We start from the raw sequence: 14,414 nt of genomic DNA on the forward strand, positions 1-14,414 counted from the left end.
TCCTACGAAGCCCCACCTGGGCATAGGAAATGAGGGCCATGTCATTCGCGTACATCAAAATTGAAATTTTACGTCCACTAAGCAATGGAGAGAAAAAACTTGAAGACTTCATAGCTGGAACAATGTCGTTAATATAAAAAATAATTTAAAAGGGGGCTAAAAGACAACCTTGTTTAACCCAACTCTCTAATGTTGTTGTTTCAGACAGGGACCCCTAACTACACACCCGAATCCTAGCTTTAGTATCAGTATGGAAGCCAGTCAGGAGTCTAAGGAGGCACTTATCGATATCTGTACTTGTAAGTTTACCCCACAACCCAATCTATCAATTGAATAAAAGGCTGGTCAATAAAAGCAACATATAGTTGTCTACTCTGCCCAGTTGTATATTTATGTATTAATGCTTTTAAAATGGCACAGTGATCGAAGGTGCTATGACTCTTTCTAAATCTAGCCTGCTCAGGATAAAATAATTCTATTATTTATTATTATTATTATTATTATTATTACATTTATATCCTGCTCTTCCTCCAAGGAGCCCAAAGCGGTGTACTACATACTTGAGTTTCTCTTTCACAACAACCTGTGAAGTAGGTTAGGCTGAGAGAGAAGTGACTGGCCCAGAGTCACCCAGCTAGTTTCATGGCTGAATGGGGATTTGAACTCAGGTCTCCCCGGTCCTAGTTCGGCACTCTAACCACTACCCCACGCTGTCCTCCCCAACCTCTAACTTGTTTAAAAGATGTATATGTTTAAAAGATGTGTATACAACTTGGAGGAAATGTCTAACAAGCTGATTGGGTGATAACTCCGAGGTTCCTATTTCCCTTTTTATAAATTTGGTAAGATGATATTTTGTTTCCAATTTTGTGGTATAATGCATGTCCTATCAATTTCTGTAAAGAGGCGAGCCAAAATTGGAGACCACCAATGGGCATTCAGCTTGAACACTTCAGGTGGCACCATATCCTCGCCAGGAACTTTTCCAAGGGATAGATTAGCAATAAGCTGATTGCACTCTGTCACTGTGACAGCTGGCCATACAGGTAAATCATTTACATCTGAGACGAAATCTATAGTGACTACTAAATCTATAGTGTTAGTAAATTTCTTTGAAAGTTACTGTATGTAGCTGGAAAATAATAGACCGAAGTCTCTGAAAGAATATGAGCATTAGGCAAAGAGTAGTACTCATAAGAGCCACTTGTCACTAAAGTCCAGAATTTTGTTAATTTTTCTGGATAATGCTAAGGCCAAGCACTCTCCATATATCCTTAGCATGCTGAAATTCCTTAGATTTTGAAAACTGTTTATATTGTGAGTGGGCTTGTATTAAAGACTGGATTGATATCTCAGCCCTGGCTTTGATCTTCAGCTTTCTCAAAGTTCATCTCATAGCTCTGCATTGGTGTCAAACCAACCCTTTCCCCCCTCTTATTATATTGAGCGGGGTTTTGGTGGTTAATTGAACATTTAATGCCTGGATAATTTCAACAAAAATCTTTAAAATATCTGTATGTAGTTGTTTGGCCAAATGCCTTAAAGTTAACAACTGCGACGAGTTTAAAAACTGTGTAAGTATTATACTAAGATTGCTATTCCATTGCAGACAACAGCTAACCTGGGTATGATTTTGAGAAATATAGCAAGACGTAGAAATAGGCACCTTTTGCATCTGGAACACCAGCACAAGAGGCAAATGATCACACTCAGGGAGGGCTTGTACATCAAAAGAGTGAATCCTAGATAAAAACCTAGGTGAAACCTGGAAGTGATCAATAACACTAGTCCCAGCAGAGCTTAAATAAGTAAAATGACCACAAGAATAGACATAATTAGTACCATGTAAAATATGCAGGCTGAACTGAAAAGCCAGCTTCAGGAGAAACACCCCTTGTTTGTTTAAAATGTGATCCATAAAGGCCGAGGGTAAATACTATTAAACCTTAGGACTAACATGAGACTTCTTAAAATAATTGCTGATGTCTGGACCAAATCTCACATTAAAATCACTAGCTAACAAAATATTTGCTTCAGGCATCAACTGCTCAATTTTCTCTAACAAGGACTGTAAAGAAAACCAGACCTGTAACCATGCATCTAAATTACCTGCTGGAAAATATACATCAATACATAAAATGGAATCAAGAAAGGACTTATCAGTCTGTACAACTAAAATGTGGCCATTTTTAATCCACTCTCTCTGCAGCACTGAACCCCCCAATCCACCGAAGTAAAAATTGTCAGACCTGCACTGGCTCTCCCGAACTGCCCTAACTTAACTGCAGACTTAACAAAAGGACAAAAGCCCAACAAATATGGAAGGGAGCATTGTGACACATCTCCTGCAAAAAGATGATATCAAAACCTTTCAGATATTGTTCAAAATATGAGTTAAACTTGTTCTGCCATCCAGAAGTATTCCAGGACCCTATCTTAACATAACCCAAAGACTTTGGTAATCAATTAGCAGGGGCTGCAGATTATTGTAATTCTAGCTGTCTAGCCTCATCTAACTCCTGGGCCAGAGATTTGTTCAGGGCTTCTCAACCTTGGGTCCCCAGATGTTACTGGACTTCAACTCCCATAATCCCCAGCCACAACGGCCTTTGGGGATTATGGGAGTTGAAGTCCATCAACATCTGGGGACCCAAGATTGAGAACCCCTGGATTTGTTAGTTCCCCTCATTTGAGGATGATAAGCCATAACCCTGTGTGCTCTTAAATCCGACTCCAGGTCCAGAGCCTTGGAATGTACAAAAAGCAAAGAATTTCCTTTTGAAAGACTTGCAGCATTTGAGATTGGAATATTCAGGTCTGGTGTCAAGGAGGAAGGGCACACAAGGAGGGTTTGAGCACAGACTCTCAGAGAGGAGTCCAGTCAATGAAGAGAAAGACCTGGAAGAGGAGGAGGAGGAGTTAGGTGCTGGAGAATCCCCCCCTCCCTTCCATGATGGATTTGCGGGGAGAAGAAGGACAGTTGTATTAGGCAGCCCAGTAGGGTGAAACACTGCAGGTTCCTCAATCACCTATTTTCAAGGTCAGATCAATACATCTTAGCTCTTTAGGCAGAAAATCCTACCCCTCCCCTTTCAAACTATGCACACTTGGTTCTCAGATGATGCACACAAATCCATGCATGGCTGTAAGGGTGACAAAATACCTTCGTATGTCATTCAGAAACTACAGCTTGGTGCAGAATGAGGCAGCCAGACTGATCTCCACGGTAACCCGAGGAGACCATATAGTACTGATATTCAAAGAACTGCACTAGCTGCTGCTGTATTGCTGAGTGAAATACAAAGTGCTGTTTATTACCTATAGAGCCCTGAATGGCTTGGTCCCAGAGTACCTCCTTTGTCATGAACCCTCTCGCCTATTAAGATCATCTGTAATGGTCCAGTTATGGCTACCACCAGCTTGTACTCATGACTGGACCTTCTCTGTGACTGCCCCGGGGCTCTGGAATGCACTCCCTGTCAGAATCAGAGCTTCTCCGTCTCTGGCTGATTTTTAAAAGACCCTTAAGACACACCTGTTTTCTCAGACTTTTAATTAATTTTAAATCTTTTTATGTCATAATTGTAACTCTAATCATTTTATACTGTTTTTATATTGCATTTTAACTTATGTACACCACCTAGGAATGCACATGTCAGGCGGTATAGAAATATAATAAATAAATAAACTAAACCAAACACACTACTGTATTAAAATCATCTGTTTACATTGCATTCACTCTCTGTTTACCTTAGTACACCAAAAACCAGATGTAAAACCCCAAATCATTGCGTTTTATAAAACAGACTGTAAAGGCATAGACAAGTTATGGTAAAATAGGCATAATATGTTATATTTCTGATGTTACTTACCAACTTTTAATAGCATTCCAAATCTGAGGTATCATCTCGTTCTGCCTCATGGGAGGACTGGTTCTGTCAATTTTGTTTAATGAACCAAAGTCAATCCCTGTTTCCTTCTCAACATCCTTTTATGTCTCATTGCAAACAGCTTACCAGATATGATTTCAGATTATCTAAGACTTCAAGAAATAATTGATATTAATTTTATTCAGAGACAGAATATTATTATCAGAATTAATAATAATAATTGTAATTGTCCATTTTAGTTTCACAGTTTGTTACAGATCATTAAAAAAAAACCCATAACCTTACCCATTTGGAAGCAAAAATATGTTCGGATTCACATACTTGATATTTAGGAATTCTTTCTTCTCCTTATGGTGGCCAAATGGTCAGAGTATAAGCATTCAGCTACATTAGACACCGTTGAGGTAGCATAACAGGAGATGCTGCTGTTGCCTTAGGGGCTGATCTCATCCCCAGTGAACCATATCAAGCCATTCCTGCCCTTACAAAAAGCATCTGCACTATTACAGTACACTTTAAACAGATCATGGGCTCCCAGGTTAGCTATTATAGAAGCATTTTGTAGGCCAAGATCTTTGCTCATGCACTTTATTATGATTACATTGTATTCTTTCTATCCAGTTCTCATTTACCTTCCCTCACCTTTAAACATAATAATAAAATATAACATAATATAATATAATAATAAAATAATAAAATAATAATAATAATAATAAAAACATTCAGATATTTATAAAAAAGCAATGAGCATGTGGAGTACACAGTTAACAATCAATGGCGAGGCACTTGGACAGGTTAGCATTAGAAGAGGCATTTTCCAAGGGGACTCACTATCCCCTCTGTTGTTTGTAATCGCCATGACCCCACTTTCACAAATACTTAACAAAACAGGCCTCGGATACCAAACATCTAAAACATCCAGTAAAATCAACCATCTGCTGTACATGGATGATCTGAAGTTGTATGGAAAGTCCCAGTCAGAAATCGAATCACTGCTAAACACTGTCTGCATATTCAGTAGCGATATAGCAATGGAGTTTGGACTAGACAAGTGTGCTGCATTAATAATGAACAGAAGGAAAATAACAAAAATAGAAGGAATAGAACTGCCCAATGGAAGCAAGATCAAGAACCTGGAAGAGAAAGAACCTTACAAATACTTGGGCATTCTCCAGGCTGATAACATCGCACACACTGAAGTTAAAAGAAAAATTGGAAGTGAATACATCAGGAGAGTTAGAAAAATCCTCAAGTCCAAACTCAATGGTGGGAACACCATACAAGCCACAAACACCTGGGCTATACCTGTTATCAGATACAGTGCAGGAATAATAGACTGGACCCAGGCAGAGCTAGAGACGCTAGATTGTAAGACCAGGAAAATCATGACCATCAATCATGCTCTGCACCCCTTCAGTGATGTCGATAGGCTATACATCCCTCGCAGCTCCGGTGGAATGCTGCAAGTCCATCAAACAGTAGAGGAGGAGAAAAGAGGCCTTGAAGAATATATCAAGGACAGTGAAGAAGATGCACTTCAAATGGTCAATAACGAGAAACTATTCCACACCAATGAAATAAAGCAGGCCTACAAGAAGAACAGTCAAGAACCGGGCAGAAAAATGGAGAAATAAGCCCCTGCATGGTCAATATTTGCACAATATAAGTGGAAAATCAGACATCACCAAGACCTGGCAATGGCTTAAGAATGGCAACTTGAAGAAAGAAACAGAGGGTTTAATACTGGCTGCACAAGGACAGGCACTAAGAACAAATGCAATAAGAGCAAAAGTAGAAAAATCCACCGCAAACAGCAAGTGCCGCCTTTGTAAAGAAGCAGATGAAACCGTGGACCACCTAATCAGCTGTTGTAAAAAGATTGCACAGACTGACTACAAACAAAGGCATGACAAGGTAGCAGGGATGATACACTGGAACATCTGCAAAAAGTACAAGCTACCTGTAGCTAAAAATTGGTGGGACCATAAAATTGAAAAAATTGAAGAAAATGAAGATGTAAAAATATTATGGGACTTCCAACTACAAACAGACAAACATCTGCCACACAATACACCAGATATCACTGTAGTCGAGAAGAAAGAAAAACAAGTTAAAATAATCGACATAGCAATACCAGGGGATAGCAGAATAGAAGAAAAAGAAATAGAAAAAAATCACAAAATACAAAGATCTACAAATTGAAATTGAAAGGCTGTGGCAGAAGAAGACCAAAATAATCCCAGTGGTAACTGGCGCCCTGGGTGCAGTTCCAAAAGACCTTGAAAAGCACTTCAACACCATAGGGGCCACAGAAATCACCATCAGCCAATTACAAAAAGCAGCTTTACTGGGAACAGCCTATGTTCTGCGACAATATCTATAACAACAGCAACAACTTTGACAATAAAATTCAGCCATCCCAGGTCCTTGGGAAGGACTCGATGTCTGGATAAAACAAACCAGTCAATAACACCTATCTGACTGTGTAAATAAATAATAATAATAGAATAAAAATAATAGAATGCAGAATCACAGCAATTTATCTAGTATTGAATGCATCTGTTTTGCCCAATCCTCTGGCCTAACGAGCATGTGCCTTCTGTGCTGCTCCTGAACAGCAGACAGAGACAGAAGAAAGCCGGTTGAATCCTACAGTTGTTTTTCTATAAGGATTCGTGCAAAAACCTTATAGATCTTGGAAGGAGAGAGGGAGTTAATTCAGTCCACTGCTGTAGTCACTTTCTACCTATCACCAAGGCCCTTGCAAAACAATCTGTAGGAAAACCTCTGGAGACAATGCTGGCTCTACGTCCACTCCTCCCTTTTGCACCTGAAGAAGGTTTCTGCTGCTGAATAGAACTGTGGGGTAAGGTGACGACAAGGTAGAAGGGGAAGTAGTATACTAAGGATTCCTTAGTCTCACTGTTATTAGGGAAAATAATATCAGTCACCTATTAGCTTAGGAGATATTCATAAGTGGTAGATGCCAGTGAGAGGGCATAAATCTTTAGGGATGGGGTCAATCTTTTCAACAGAAGACAGGCTAAAGAATAGCGGTTCCCCTTCAATCTCCACTTTTTGTCCTCCACAGTCTGTTTTCAAGAGGCACATCTTATTACACTCAACAATTTCTTCACCCTGGAAAGCTGTCCTGTCAACTGTAGGGATGTGCACAAAACCAGTTTGCCCGGTTCGGTTCAAATTTGAACCGGGTTTGAACTGGGGGGTGGTGGTTCGGTTTTGGTTTTGCTCGAACCACCCCCTGGTTCAGTTTGAATTCAAACTGGTTTCAAACTGGTTCGAACCTCAAAAAGTAGGTAGGGTTGTAGGCACCCACCCAAACCTCAAAGCAATTGGACATTCCTATGATTTTATATGAATTTTTAAAATATTTTCCATTGTTGCCCATATCTCCCTCTGTGGAGTACTTAGGGGCAAAAAGCTGGGGTGGGTGGTAGGGTGGGTGTCCCTCACCCACAAACTCCAAAGACAATTGGTTGCCTCTAGTATTAATGGTGAGTTTTTGAAAAAAAAAATTCCCATAGGATATAATGAAGATTTGGGGCAGCCCCGAACCCCACATCTGTAGGGTGGCAGCACCTCAAAGTGGGTCTGGGGCCATGGGAAAATGGCCTCAGTCCCTCCCAGACATCCCCAGATTGATAGAATTGATGGGGTTTTTTTTTTAGGAATTTCTAAGGCATTAAATAATATCTAATTGGAAAGAATGGAACGTGTGTCACTGGGTGAAAGGTTAAGCCATAAATCCCTATGAGATATTATTTATTTATTTATTTATTTATTTTTACATTTATATACCGCCTTTCGTTAAAAAGATAACCCCAAGGCGGTTTACAAAAGTTAAAAACATACAATAAAAAGACAATAAAAACATCATGTTAAAAATATAAAAACATATAAAAACAGGCATAAAAACAATACAACAAATAAAAACACAAAGAAGCTGCAGTAGAAAACGATCATGTAAAAGCCTGGGTAAAAAGCCAAGTCTTTAAAAGCTTTCTAAAAGCCGTGATGGAGTCCGAGGAACGAATGGCCACTGGGAGAGCATTCCAGAGTGCCTTAGAAAATTTAATGCCTTAGAAAATCCTTTACAAATATATATCAATCCTATCAATCTGGGGATGTCTGGGAGGGGCTGAGGCCATTTTTGCCATGGCCTCAGACCCACTTTGGGGTGCTGCAACCCCACAGAGGCGGGGTTTGGGGTGGCCCCAGATCTTCATTATATCCTATGGGAATTTTTTTTTCAAAAAAATTCACCATTACTATGAAGGGCACCCATCAATTGCCACCCCAGCTTTTTTGCCCCTATCCAGGCGCCCTAACACCACCCAGGTCAGTCCACCTTACCTACCCAAGCAACTAAGATGACACAAACCACCAATGACAATGACAATGATCTAAAAAGCCACTGCTGCCTGCCAGCACAGCACACACAGAGAAGCAGAAGCAGACCTGCTCTGCTGCTCCTGCAGGATGGATGATGCCCCAAAAAACCACCACCCCAGTGCCTGCCCACTGAGGCTGCCACAGACAGAAGCTGACCTGCTCTGCAGTCTGCTCAGCTGCTCTCCTCCATCATCATGGATGCACAGGTGAAACTGATATATGAGACAGACACATTACATGCAAAGTGAGATAAGTCAAGCCTTAATTTGTTATAATTGTAATGATCATGGCGTACAGCTCATGAGAACCCCAAATCCACAATCCCAGAAAATTAGAATATTACATGGAACCAATAAGACAAGGATTGAAGAATAGAACAATATCGGACCTCTGAAAAGTATAAGCATGCATATGTATTCAGTACTTGGTTTGGGCCCCTTTTGCAGCAATTACTGCCTCAGTGCAGCGTGGCATGGATGCTATCAGCCTTTGGCACTGATGAGGTATTATGGAAGACCAGGATGCTTCATTAGTGGCCTTCAGCAATTCTGCATTGTTTGGTCTCATGTCTCTCATCCTTCTCTTGGCAATGCCCCATAGATTCTCTATGGGGTCAGGTCAGGCGAGTTTGCTGGCCAATCAAGCACAGTACACTGTATACTTTTCAGAGGTCCTATATTGTTCTATTCTTCAATCCTTGTCTTCTTGGTTCCATGTAATATTCTAACTTTCTGGGATTGTGGATTTGGGGTTTTCATGAGCTGTACGCCATGATATCACAATTATAACAAATGAAGGCTTGACTTATCTCGCTTTGCATGTAATGCGTCTGTCTCATATATCAGTTTCACCTTTTAATTTGCATTACTGAAATTAATGGACTTTTGCACGATATTCTAATTTTCCGAGTTTCACCTGTAACTACAGGAAAAACCACCAGTGAGTCTACATAGTGCAGCTGTGAGCTGAGTGTGATGATAGAGCAGAGCATTGAGCATTGCAACATTCACCTGCTGGTTCAGTAGTTCTCTCTACTAGTTCTCTTGTCCAGTGTCTTCATCTCTTCGTGCATGCCTTTTATTTATTTATTTATTTATTTATTTATTAGATTTCTATACCGCCCTTCTAAAATGGCTCAGGGCGGTTCACAACATGATAAAAACAATTAAAATAAATTAATAATTAAAATCAAACTATTAAAACACAATAAAACAGCTAAAAGCCCTGAAAATCATGGCAACAATTTAAAACAATTTAAAACAGTTAATCATTTAAAACCCTGGAAGGCCAGGCCAAATAGGTAGGTTTTAAGGGCTCTCCTGAAGGACAGCAATGATCTCAAATTACGAATTTCTGTCGGGAGTGCATTCCACAGCCCAGGAGCAGCTACAGAGAAGGCCTGCCTCTGCGTTGCCACCAGACAAACCAGTGGTAACTTGAGATGGACCTCCTCAGATGTTCTTAAGGTGCGGTGGGGATCATGTAGAAGAAGGCACTCTCTTAGAGAACTTGGACCTAAGCCGTTCAGGGCTTTAAAGGTAATAACCATCACTTTGTATTTTGCCTGGAAACATATTAGCAACCAGTGTAGCTGTTTCAAAACAGGCATAATATGGTCTCTCCGGGTTGCCCCAGAGACCAACCTAGCTGCCGTGTTCTGAACTAACTGAAGTTTCCGGACTATGTACAAAGGCAGCCCCATGTAGAGCACATTGGAGTCGAGCCGGGAGGTTGCCAGCTGATGCACCACTGTTTTGAGGTCATCCTCTTCAAGGAATGGGCACAGCTGTCGAATCAGCCAAAGCTGATAGAAAGCACTCCTGGCCATGGCCTCCACCTGAGATACCAGAGTGAGGCCTGGGTCCAGGAATACTCCCAAGCTGCACACCTGCTCCTTTTGGGGGAGTGTAACCCCATCCAGCACAGGGAGATCTAACTCATTCTTCAGATTCTGAGCACTCACAATGAGCACCTCCGTCTTGCTTGGATTCAGCTTCAATTTGTTCTCCCTCATCCAGCCCATTACTGCCTATAGGCAGGCATTTAGAGAATGAGTGCCATTTCCTGAAGATGAAAAGGAGAAGTAGATTTTGGTGTCATCAGCATACTGATAACACCCAGCACCAAATCTCCTGATGACCTCACCCAGCAGTTTCATGTAGATATTAAAAACCGTTGGTGACAGAATGGAGCCCTGGGGGACTCCATATAGCAACTCCCGTTTTGAGGAGCAACTGTCACCAAGCTCTACCATCTGGAATCTACCTGAGAGATAGGAGCGGAACTACTGCAAAGCAGTGCCCCCTATCCCCAACTCCCCCAGGCGATCCAGAAGGATACCATGGTAGATGGTATCCAATGCCACCGAGAGATCCAGAAGAACCAGCAGAGTCACACTCCCTCTGTCGATTCCCCGGTAAAGGTCATCCATCAGGCCGACCAAGGCTGTCTCAACCTCAGCCCTAAAGCCAGTTTGAAATAGATCTAGATAATCAGTTTCCTCCAAGACTGCCTGGAGCTGGTTGGCCACCACCCTCTCAATCACCTTGCCCAACCAAGGGAGATTGGCGATTAGCCTGTAACTGTCCATCACTAAGGGATCCAGAGAAGGCTTCGTTAGGAGTAGTCTAATCAATGCTTCCTTCAAACAAGGAGCCACCCTACCATCCCTCAGTGATATGTTTATGATATTAACTAGGCCATCTCCAATGATCTCCCTGCTAGATAAAAGCAGACAAGTCGGGCAAGGATCCAGAGAGCAGGTGGTAGGCCTCATCGCCCCAAGCAGCTTGTCCACATCCTCAGAAGTCACAGATTGAAACTGATCCAATCTAATACTGCAAGAAGGATTGCTGGACACCTTCTCCATAGATCCTGCAAAAACAGTGGAGTCCAAGTCGGCCTGAATACAGGAAATCTTGTCTGCAAAAAAAACGTTAAAGGCATCACAGCAGAATGACCCCGGAGACTGATTTGAAGTAGAAGGAGCAGAAATCAAACTCCTCACAACCCAGGATAGCTCCGCTGAGTGCAAACCTGCAGCCGCAATGCGCGCAGACCAAAAGCTTTTTTGCCGCACGCACTGCGACTGCATAACTCTTCAAATAAGTCACATGCGGTATCCTGTCAGATTCAAACCGAGTTCTCCACTTGCGCTCTAGTTGCCTACCCAACCGCTTCAGGCCCCGCAACTCCTCAGTATACCAAGGGGCCATTTTTGAAGCAGGTCGGAAGGGATGCTTAGGAGCAATCATGTCTACTGCCCTGATGATTTCCCTGTTCCAGGTTCCCACCAGGGCATCGACAGAATCACCAGCCACACCAATGTCAAAATCCTCCAAGGACTTTTGAAATCCCACTGGGTCCAGCAGCCTTTTCGAATGGACCATCCTAATAGGTCCACCACCCCTGCAGGGGTGGATTGTGGCTGTGAGACCAGCCTTAACCAGGTAGTGGTCCACCCATAACAATGGGGAAACGACAGGATCCCCCACCCACGGAACACCCTCCTGATCTGAACAAAAGACCAAATCAAGTGTGTGGCCAGTAACATGAGTTGGTTCAGAAACTAATTGGGATAGGCCCATAGTTGTCATGGCCGCTATGAACTCCTGAGGCGCACCAGACAAGCCAGTCCCAAAGTGGATATTGAAGTTTCCCAGCACTAAAATTCCTGTAGACTCCAACACCAACTCCGCAACCAGCTCCATCAGCTCAGTTAGGGAGTTGGTTGGGCAGAGGGGTGAATGGTACACCAACAGAGTTCCCAGTCTATCCCTAGTTCCCAGCCACAAAAATATGCACTCAATATAAGTCAGCTGTCTCACAGGGGCCCTGGTAAGGGAAATGGTATTCTTATGGACCACAGCCACTCCACACACACACCCCCGCCCACATCCTCTAGCCTGCTCCACTACAGAATAACCTGGTGGGAGAAGCTGAGCCCTCACAGGACCACTCGCCTCCCCCAACCAGGTCTCGGTTATACATGCCAGGTCAGCTCCCTCATCCACGATCAAATCGTGGACAATTGCAATCTTATTCTGAACTGACCTGGCATTACAGAGGAGCAAGGCCAGACTCTGTAGGTTGTTGGCGCTGCTCCCCGAGACCTGAGAGTTGACAGAGCGGTTGGAAGTGGAAACAGTCACTAAATTACTAATTTCCCTTCCCCTGTAATGGCCAGCTGCTCTGCCAGTGCCAATTCTTCTATTCCCCACCACAACAGTAATAGCTGCCCCAGAATCGCTGGGTACACTCCCAGCACCATCCCCCTCAAGGGAGCCCAAACACATATCTGCAAAAGGCCTTGCCCAACACAACCCCCCAGCCCTCAGTCCCACCCTCGAAGGCCTAGCCCCAAAGGCCAGCCCCCTTTGGCGTCCAGCTTCAGTGAACACCTACAGGCGGCCAAATGCCTACGCCTTTGGTGAGCCTCCCTGCTTTTAAGCCAACAACCCCTGAAAGCCACACCTCTCACGTGTAGCTCCCAGAACGAGCAGCAGGTGGTTCTTCTCAACAGTCTGGGAGCTGGCAACCAGCCTGCTAGAAAGCCTTGCTTGGGGAAAGAAATGGCTCTGGTCCACCACATCTTTGCTCTAGGACACAGAGGCCTAAGGCAGGTGGTGGAACCAGTGTGAGTGCATGCATGTTCTTGTTTGCTTGGCCAGGTGTTGTGTGTGTGCTGCTAGCCAGCTAGGAGAGGGGAAGGGAGGGGGGAGGGAAAGGGAGGAGAGGGAAGGGGAGGGGATTGAAGGAGAGGAGGTCCAGCTCAGAGCAGGTCGTATGCCACATATACACATATGTGAGCCAGTGTGGTGTAGTGGTTAGAGTGCTGGACTAGGACCAGGGAGACCCGAGTTCAAATCCCCATTCAGCCATGATACTAGCTGGGTGACTCTGGGCCAGTCACTTCTCTCTCAGCCTACCCTACTTAACAGGGTTGTTGTGAGGAGAAACTCAAGTATGTAGTACACTGCTCTGGGCTCCTTGGAAGAAGAGCGGGATATAAAAGTAAATAATAGTAATAATAATAATAGTAATAATAAAAAAGCAGGCTGGATGAAAGAGGTCAAAAATGTAACCAACAAATGCAAGATCTAATAATAACACCAGAATTAATAAGTGAAAGAGCAAAGAAAATTAAAAATTGGACTCGCCAGGTGACGATGAACTGCATGGCTTTTGGCTTAAACACCTAACAAGCCTTCATAAACAACTATCAAAACAGTTCAATCACATTTTGCAAGGAGGTGATATTGAACAATGGCTAACAACTGGGAAAACTCATCTCAAAATGAAAGACCCAGCAAAAGGTGCAGTTCCAAGTAATTATAGACCGATAACCTGTCTGCCAACCATGTTCAAATTATTAACTGGAATAATAGCAGATGAAGTGATGCAACACTTATTAACTAACAAACAGCTTCCAGTTGAACAGAAAGGAAATTGCCCGAACACCAGAGGCACAAAAGACCAGCTGCTGATTGACAGAATGATTTTAGAAAATTGCAAGAGAAGAAAAACAATTCTAAGTGTTGCATGGATTGACTACAAGAAAGCCTTCGATTCATTGCCTCACACATGGATACTAAAATGTTTAGAAACAACTGGTGTAAGCAAAAGCATTCAGATATTTATTTTAAAAAGCAATAAGCATGTGGAGTACACAGTTAACCATCAGTGGCGAGACACTTGGAAAGGTTAGCATTAGAAGAGGCATTTTCCAAGGGGACTCACTATCCCCTCTGTTGTTTGTAATTGCCATGACCCCACTTTCACAAATACTAAACAAAACAGGCCTCGGATACCAAACATCTAAAACATCCAGTAAAATCAACCATCTGCTGTACATGGACGATCTGAAGTTGTATGGAAAGTCCCAGTCAGAAATCGAATCACTGCTAAACACTGTCCGTATATTCAGTAGTGATATAGCAATGGAGTTTGGACTAGACAAGTGTGCTGCATTAATAATGAACAGAGGAAAAATAACAAAAACAGAAGGAATAGAACTGGCCATTGGAAGCAAGATCAAGAACCTGGAAGAGAAAGAACATTACAAATACTTGGGCATTCTCCAGGCTGATAACATCGCACACACTGAAGTTA

At 42.7% G+C, this 14,414-nt stretch overlaps 1 long non-coding RNA gene across 1 annotated transcript in view; it reads left to right on the forward strand.

Annotated features, from left to right (window-relative positions):
* The first annotated feature begins 203 nt into the window (after positions 1-203).
* The window catches only part of LOC128350304 (uncharacterized), a 32,329-nt gene continuing 18,118 nt past the window's right edge, over positions 204-14,414 (forward strand). The window contains exon 1 of the long non-coding RNA XR_008319250.1: positions 204-299. This is a non-coding gene — a long non-coding RNA (uncharacterized LOC128350304). The remainder of the gene's footprint in view (positions 300-14,414) is intronic.

Source organism: Hemicordylus capensis, chromosome 3 (assembly GCF_027244095.1).
Source record: "Hemicordylus capensis ecotype Gifberg chromosome 3, rHemCap1.1.pri, whole genome shotgun sequence".
Classification (NCBI taxonomy): Eukaryota; Metazoa; Chordata; class Lepidosauria; order Squamata; family Cordylidae; genus Hemicordylus; species Hemicordylus capensis.